General features: G+C 41.4%; 1 pseudogene; it reads right to left on the bottom strand.

Moving 5' to 3' along the window:
• Positions 1-2,596: 2,596 nt before the first annotated feature.
• Positions 2,597-3,583, bottom strand: LOC120707560 (annotated as a pseudogene).
• Between the last annotated feature and the right edge of the window lie 5,776 nt (positions 3,584-9,359).

Below are 9,359 nucleotides of genomic sequence, written 5' to 3'. Positions count from 1 at the left end.
CTTGCTAGTATACCTATCTACCTGCTTTCTGTGATTAAGTTCCCAAAATGGGCTATTGAGAGTATTAACTCTCAGATGGGGAATTTTCTTTGGAATGATAATAAGGGAAAACATAAGTACCATCTTTCAAATTGGCCTAGTCTGACTCAGGAAAAAGACTATGGAGGCTGGGGGATTCCTGACTTAAGTTCTTTGAATCTCTGCCTCTTAGCCTCATGGATCAATAGATACCATTTGAATGAGGCTGCAATCTGGAAGAAGATCATTGACTTTAAATATAATTACAAAAATCCTAATATTTTCTGCTGCCCAGAGCTCAATGCCTCTCCCTTTTGGAGAGGAGTTCTGTGGGCCTGTAAAGCCGCCCACATGGGGGTGAGATGGAAAGTTGGTGATGGTAGAAATATTAGGTTCTGGGAGGATACCTGGGTTGGAACTTGCTGTCTAGCAACCCAGTTTTGGGATCTTTACATTTTAGCTGAGCAAAAGAATGTAAGTTTAGCTTCTGTTTGGGACGGCAGAACTTTAAAGATCTCCTTTAGGAGAAGAGTAGAGCCTAGATTAATTAGACTGTGGGAGGAACTAGTCTCCTTAGTTGAGTTGGTCAATTTTGAAACCGATTGTGATTCTATCATTTGGACTTTCCAAGGGAATGGGCAGTTTACTGTGCATCCCATGTATAAAGCAGTTAGCTTCCAAGGGATTCAACCTGTGCACACACCTGCTGTTTGGCAGCTTAATGTCCCCCCTAGAATCCATATCTTTCTCTGGTTGATGGCAAACAATAAAACTCTGACCAGATCAAACTTAGTCAAGAGACAAAATTTAGATGATCTCAGTTGCCTTTTCTGTGCAGAATCTGAGACGGTGCATCATTTATTCTTTGAATGCTGTGTGCCTACAACCATGTGGCTTATCCTCTCCGAAATCTTTGGAAGAAATCTAGGCACTGACTTTGAATCGGTGGCCAGGTGGTGGATTAGTAATAAAAAAATGCTATCATGAACACTTGCTGCGCTGCATTGATGTGGTGCACTTGGAAAATGCGTAATGACCTTTGTTTTCAGGCAAAACAATGGAGAACCCAGAAGGATCTGCTGGCAAAACTGATCAAGACCTTAAAAAATTGGAGGGCTCTGTGCAAAGCTGCAGATTTGCAAGGCCTGGACCAAGTGATGGAAGACCTCACATCAAGACTTTACAGTCCCCTGCGCCTCTCCTGGGGTGGGCAGGTGACTCCCTTAAGCTCCCAGACGGCGACACAATCAGATTTGGTAGCATCAGATGGACAGGTGGTCTGTACCAATGCCGGCGTGCAGGCAGCGCTGGAGGAGTTCTCTGAAGATGGGAATGTAATGGATGATCAGTCACCCTACATTGCTCCCTCCGTGCCGAGTGTTGTCTTGCTAGATGCTTAGCTTCTTAAGAGTTGTGAAAACTTTGTGGAGCTTGTGAACTCCTGCTTGCTTTCATTTGTATGAACCTGAAAACTTTGCTTTGTTTCCCTGAAATAAAGCGGGAGTGATCCTTTTTTCTAATATATATATATATATATATAATAGTTGATTATATGTATTTATTCTGTTGATGACGACACGGTCGACCACCACCACGGAAACGTACCACTGCCTGTGGTTGGCAATGAGTCTGTAGGCACTAACGACACACACACACATATTATATAGGGATATATGTTGCATCTTTTATCTTTATCTATTTCTAAAATAACCAATGATTTTTCTAGGTCTGTCAATTGGAATTTTAATTGAAACCTGGTCAAATCAGTTGGAATTATAATCGAAACATGAATAATCAATACACGGTCATGGTATGGCTTGTATGTGCAGTGAATGAGCATAAAGTTGATGATCTTACGAGTTTACTATATTACCCGTAGCTATATATGCATGGGCACAATGCTGGTACATCCTATATACGCGGATGGGATCATCGATCGATCTGTCCGACCAGGTCAGTATCTTCATTTCTCTCCACCAGGCCCCGAGAATAAAAAAAGTTGACATGCATATCCATATAAAGTAACCCACTAAGGGTTGTTTACTCTGCGACCACGTTAAGCCACGTCACTTCTATTTCCATTACTATCAGATCATCATTGGTTCTCTAAAATCCATCCGTCCATGTATCATCTCTATCATCCTTCACTAGCATCAACCATAATGATCATAACTCGAGTGCCACTACTGATGATTTTTTAGCTCATCATCTGCAACTATAAAAAACACCCAACCTCTCATAGTTTATAAAAAAATTCTCTCAAATCACGCAGCAACACTCACGCAATCACGCACCTAGTTTTATATATAATGCGTGCATACTACTAGCTAGCTAAGCTACCACTTGCTGCATGCTTTGTTTATATATATATATATATATATATATATATATATATATATATATATATATATATATATATATATATATATATATATATATATATATATATATATATATATATATGTTGATAATGCATGTTGCATTGCACTGGATCAATATAATACAACTATAATCCATATGATTAAAATATATAATTGATATTGCATATATGCATGTACTACTAACAGTAGCTAGCTAGCTAGTACATACGTACCAGGGACGCGAAGAGGAACAGCGAGAGGAAGAAGAGCATCTTGCAGCAGGTGTCGAAGGAGGAGGATATGGCGTTCCAGGCGAGGGACGCCATGCTCGGCGCCGCGAAGAAGAGGAAGAAGACCGGGCGCAGCATGGCCGGCAGCGAGTCGGAGCCGAGGAACCTCTGGTAGAGCGTGACGAAGAGCACCAGGTAGTGCGCGGCGCCGATGGCGAAGATGGCGACGGCGCCCTCGTGCCAGCCCATCTTGGCTGCCGCCCTGGCCGTGACGAGGTTGCCGATGACTGTGAATCTGTGATGTGGCTGGCCGGGTTGGCTACCATGGAGAGGAACCTGCGGCCCCGGGTGAACCACTGTCCGTAGATCTTGACGTCCAGCGCCAGGATGGGCAGCGAGAAGGCCCACCAGAGCCGGTGGTAGGGCGGCGCGTCTGGCCGCAGAAAGGGCGCCGACTGCAGGAGCAGGAGGCAGGAGATCCAGGGGGCGAAGAGGTAGTTCATGGCGACGTGGTGGCGGAACTCGGCGAGCACGGCGTGGGAGCGGAGCAGGCAGCGGGCGGCGTAGAGAGCGGCGAGGGCGAGGAGGGCGAGCAGCGCCAGCGACCAGAGCAGCAGGAAGGCGGCGGAGGGAAGCGAGCGCACCAGGGCAAGGGCCCGCAGCTCCGTGTCCGTGGCCGCCGCCGTGGAGGAGTTGTCGTCGTCGCTGGCCATGGTGAGCGTGCGCCACAGCAGGGCCTGCCCGCTGAGGGCCAGGCTGATGCGGAAGTAGCCGGCGTGGAAGCGCGTCAGCATCGCCCACGGGCGGTACCGGTGGTGGTTCTCCTCCTTGCGGGAGGCGGCGGCGGCGGGGTTTGTCGTCTTTGTTGTTGAGGGAGACGGTCACGGTGGAGGCGGCGGCTTCGTCTCCGGCAGCCATGATCATCTGCTGCTTAATTGACTTGGAACAATGAACGATCGACGTCCTATATAGCGGTTCTTGTCTTGCGGCCGGTCGGGTGGTAGCAAGGATTACATTACTGGCGATACAGCATTTATCAGTGAGCTCCGGTAACGATAATCGGTTGAAAATTGGTGAAAAATCGCCAAAACCGATCGGTAAAGGGACCCAAATTCAAAAAAAAACGAAAATCAACAATTTATCGTCGATAATTGTTGCAAACCGAACGATTTATCGCTTCGCCTACTGAAAATATATTTTGGCAGTGGAAAAAAATATAAAGGTTTGATAGCATTTAATTTTTTAGGTTATGTATTGTATTATATTAGATAAATTACACATATATGCACAATTTTGCACTTGAAGCCAATGCCAATCTTCTCTCCATGTTCCCAAACTAAGTCCTGATTATCAGACATTCACCTGCAAGAGGGAAATCGAACCATGTCTGTGTCAAAATTATGCTACGAATAAATGATACTCACTCTTAATTTGTACCATTTAGGCATACAATATAAAGTAAAGGCACACACCTTGTTTTCCTATTTAATATAGTATATTGTACAATAATAAACTTTTCTCCGGGACTAATATCTAAAACTGTAGCCTAGATTTTAGATTTGTGATACAACCAACCATCCAAGGAATATTGTATACCAATGTAGTATATTTGGCCAAATCGGTGAGTAGAAATACAAAAGAAGCTGACCTGAACTGAAAATCATCCGATACAAATCGATAATCAACGATTTACCTTGATTATCGACGCCACGATCACAGCTCCCTCGCTCCCAGCTGCAGCATCATCGATAATCGCCGCATATATATCGATTATCGGCCTTAATCGCACGAAAAATATTTTTTCTCTAAGCAAACAATTGTTGATTTCAACATGTGACAACACTCTGGAATCAAGAGAAGGTCTAGTTTTTTATAAAAATAAGTTCTCTATTTTTTATGAATTTTTTAAAATTTTTGAATTTTCCATTGAGATCCACCGAATTTCTAGTCGGTTTTTGTTTTCAGCTAGCATCGGTAACGATAAATTTCACCAATAATCGCGATTATCGAGCGGTTTTGTATTCCATGGGTGGTAGTGGTACTATCTATCTATATATGCTACGCTATATATGCTAGCAGGTAGGGGAGGGCAGGATTCAGGAGGCACGCATATTTACAGACACATCAGCAGTAGCTAGGCTACATGTGGGCGAGGCAGTAACTGACTGGCTTCCCTTCTTATCATCAATAGATACTACTCGCATCAGATCACATTGCCGTCAGTCAGGCCAGTTATTTGTGCATGTTGCCCACGGTAGTGCTGACTTGGATCGCAACCACGCATCATGTCATGCATGGCTTTACTTATTATAGCTTTCTCTTCATTATTTAATTATTTGTACTAGCTAGCTAATACATGCATGTACGTATATTATTCAATTCCCGTCGACGATAGATACATCCAAATTAGAGAAAAAAAATAACGTTTGCATATAGTAACCAGCTAGTGTGTGTACGTGGGTGCGCGCGTGCGTGTATTAAGTCATTTGTGATGTCACGTAACTGCTTGAATGTCCCACAATGACACTGCAAGAAAACGGAGCATTCATCCCTTGCATTAGTACCAGCTGCATATAAGTCGGTACTAATGCACGCAGTTAGTACTTAGTACCGGTTGGATAGCTAGAACATTACCCCGGGGAGTCATTTATCCCCTGGAGGTAGTTTAATACCGGGTCGTGGCTCCAACAAACACTAAACAACTACTCCGACAATGGTATCTATCCCTTGAGGTAGTTTAATACCGGCTGGAGTTTCCAACCGGTACTAAATTGATTAGTACCGGTTGGAACCGCCAGCTAGTAGTAAATACTCAGACACATTAAAAAAGTCACAACTTCTTCCTCCTCGAGCTCGAGTAGCTCATTTGTTCCTTCACCCTCCCTTATTCATCCATGGCGCCCTAGGGGAGGTGCCGCCTGATTTCTCCATTTTTCTTAGAGGTTTCACTCATCCTAGTGTTCTAAAAGTTAGCAACTTCACTCTCCCTTCTCTTTATGGATAGTATGCTATGTTTTATACTTCGTAGCTAGAGAAATTTGTGATTTCTTAGAATGAGGGAGAATAGAGAGATTTTTTTTATTTACACATGCATTTTCTTTTGGATTTTACTAATCCAAGTGTTGTAAGGGTTAGCAACTCTATCCTCCCTTCATTCTTGGTTAGTTTGCTATTTTTAATGCAATTTTAGAATGAGGGATAATGTGCATGTAAATATTAGTGAATTGGTGGAAAATAGTGAAAAGTTAGTGAATTAGTGAAAATAAGTGCAAAGTAATTATTGAAATGAGAAAAAGATGTATACTTGGTATTTATTTTGCATTATGAATGGATTATTTTGACACTCTAATGATGTATTCATTTTTTTAGTTTTTAATGTGAATAAGAAAAATAATATAGATAGAAATGAAATTTGGTCCTCCATAATACTAACATTATTTCACCGTATTTATGAAAATAAAAGTGTTTTCCAGTCAATATGTCTTCCGCTGCTCGAGGGAATGGTGCTGGTGGGGGTGATCGTCCTTATGAAAGGAAGGGCAAAACTCCAGGAGGCCCTCATGTAAGATCGAAGAAACAAGGAGCTTTTGAGAGTGTAGCGCTCCGTTATTTGGAAAAAATATGTAAAATGTGTTGCAAGGGGTTTGGAACCTCCTTTTGATTTTGAGGATTTGTTGCGGCATTACGCTCCATCACCACTAAACCCGCAGGTTCTAGCTCTGCCCTCTTCTTCTATGCCAGCAAAAAAAAATCTGTTAGAGTATTCTGCTTTCCCAGCCAAGGATGGTTGAAGGTCTATGTGTTGTGGCATGAATTTTTAAGTTGCATGTTGGTTGTTGGGATATTTGTGTTTGTTTGAGTGGAATCTATTTTGTACCGAGCAGCCTGACCGGTACTAAATGCATGCAATTTAGTACCGATCAGGTGGTACCGGACGGGAAGCCGTGTTCCCTTTCCTAGCCGTGTAAGCTTAGTTCGCCTGATCGTCCTTATGACTGCGGCGCCCAGCTAGGGTAACAGGGTAGAAGGACCGGAGGGGACTGGTCGAATGTGTGGGATGTGCCTTTGGTTTCGCGTCGGCCGAGAAAGATGGATGGAGCGAACAGCGTAGGGAACAGGGGGGCAGCGGCAACATGGACATTTTTGTTGGTTGGTCCCACCTGACAGCTCCTCTACTGTTATTTTCTAACAGCACATGGATGGAACAGTACACGGGTAAAAGAAAGTTCGCGCGAGGGCATACTGAAGCGACTGAATTTTTTAGGGACATGGAGGTAATTACCAACTTTCATAAGGACATACAGGTAAAAGACTCACTGAACTAGAGGCAGAGCTAGCTAGCACGCGGTGAGATGGAATTTACAAAGGTGATATATTGATAAGCACAAAGACTCACTGAACTAGAGGCTAGCTAATTATGTTTCCAGATGGTATTTGTGCTTATCAGCATTCGAGCAACAAACAACATATATACCACCTTCCAATATTTTGAAGAAATTCATCAAAGTGTTTAAATAACCCATACATCCTGATAAATTTCATCATGTTTAAATATTGACATGACACATAGGTTCTGTTTGGCATAGCATATTTCGACTTCGGCTTCACCTGTTTCACACAAAACCGAGATACCATTGCGGGAAGGAGATGTACGGGCAAAAGAAAGTTTATATGAGCTCTGACCTCATGTTGTTTTCCCTGTATAATATCCATGATGGATTGCAATTAGAATGAACCTTATTAAATGCAAGCATTCTTCACTCGAAATTAATGGGCTTGCAGAGAAGCTTAGTTATATTTGGGAAAAGTCTAAATTATATCTTGAACTATTGCAGAAGTTTGATTTTCAACCTTTAATTACAAAACCTGATAACACAAGCCAACCAACTGCTAAAATCAGGCAAATTTTGCCCCTGGGGTGGTTTCCAAGGTGGTATTGTATTTTTAAAAAAATTAAAAAAAATTCAAAGAGATTCAGAAAATTAAAACTAATTTATTTTGAATAAAGAAAAATATGAAACTAGTATCAATGTTTTTCTAAAAATATAACCTATCTATTATTGCTCTATTTGAATCTTAGTTATTAAAAAAATAATAGAATATTATGAAAATAAAAAATTGGATCTAAATTACTGAAAAGTATCGTACCAATAGATAAGTTATATTTTAGAAAACTTTTGATACCTATTTATTTTTTTATTTAAAATGAATTATTTATAATTTTTTAGTTTAAATTTAAATATTTTAATTCTCATAAAATGGAAAACTACCTTCGAAACCATCTAGGGGCAAAATTTACCCGGTTTCACCAGTTAGATGGTCTTTGTTATCCAATTTTGGAGTTAAAGGTTGAAAATCGGATTTATGTGATAGTTTAAGGGTGTAAACCAGACTTTTCCAATTATGTTGGATCTGTTGCTATGCTCTCTTATATCACAATTGCACATTATCAATGCATGCACACATAATGTTTAAATAGAAAAGAAACAAAAGGAGAAGATAAGGCTCAGGTGGAGGTAGCACAAGCGCTCCATGGATTTGGAATTGATATCGTGTTAGGTAGGTATTAGGTATGCATGCATGGGAAAGGAAACGCTCGCCTTTATTTCTCCAATGAATTCAATTGAAAATTTTGCCGCCACCCGCAATGTGAGCCGTGCATGACATGATGTATGGCCATTTCATTTTTTGAAAGGCGGTATAGATTAGAGTGCCATTGCAGGTCTCTGCTCGTGGATCGAACCCTCAACACATGGTGCAAGAGACAAACACTAATGTTACAATTATTGTTCCTTTATATTTCCTAGTAGATGTTTCATGAAACATAGTGTCAATCGGATTAATGCACGATTTAGTTTGAATCTAGCCTCCTGGAATAGACGAATCGATTCGAGTGGTTATCAAATATCAGTAATGTAATAATTTATAATGTTGTTAATTGATTGTCTCTAATCTAAGCCTTGTAGCAAGTTTTTATTTATGAAACAACTTTGTAGCAAGTTACAATGTCATGCAATCGAATCTCTCTTATCTATGTTATAAGTTAGAAAAATATCATGTAACTATTTGTTAATTTGCTTTGTTAAATGCAATCTAGTTAAGATTTGGACTCATATGGTGTTCGAATATTTCAACATACGTGATATGAATAAATGTCGCTTTTACTCAATATTCGAAGAAATATCCGTGTTTGACATTATCCACATCTAGCTCGCTCCATATTCAACACATCTATTCGTATTCATAAGCGAAGCAATCTGCATTTGTATTTGTATCCAATTCTATCCGCATTCGAATCCGAATCCAATAGAAAATGTGAAACAAATACAATACCGGTGATATCCGTCTGTATTCGATCCGTTTACATCCCTACGTACGATGTTGTCGCGTGTCGTGCCGCGCCGTGCCGTGAATAAGAGCTAGCTAGGCATGAATAATGGTGCCCTTAACTCAAAGCCACTTGTGATTGAATGACATGCAGATAGCAGAAGGATGCAGGGTCAAGTTGGCACGTACGGCTCGAATCGATCGATCGACGACGGCGACACTCCTCTGGTCCTTCGATGCATGTATGGTTTTGTTTGCACGACGTACGAATGATCGAAACTGAATAACGGATCTGCCTGCCGGCCCAGCCGTAAGCATCGACGAAACGGGAGCGGTGTGCATGGGCGTGCCTTCCCGTGTTGTGTTGTGTTGGAATGGCATCGGTTCCTCTCCTTTGGTTGAAATCAACTATTATTATTAATAG

Source organism: Panicum virgatum, chromosome 5K (genome assembly GCF_016808335.1).
Source record: "Panicum virgatum strain AP13 chromosome 5K, P.virgatum_v5, whole genome shotgun sequence".
Taxonomy (NCBI): domain Eukaryota; kingdom Viridiplantae; phylum Streptophyta; class Magnoliopsida; order Poales; family Poaceae; genus Panicum; species Panicum virgatum.
This window is presented reverse-complemented; position numbering and strand designations above follow the sequence as displayed.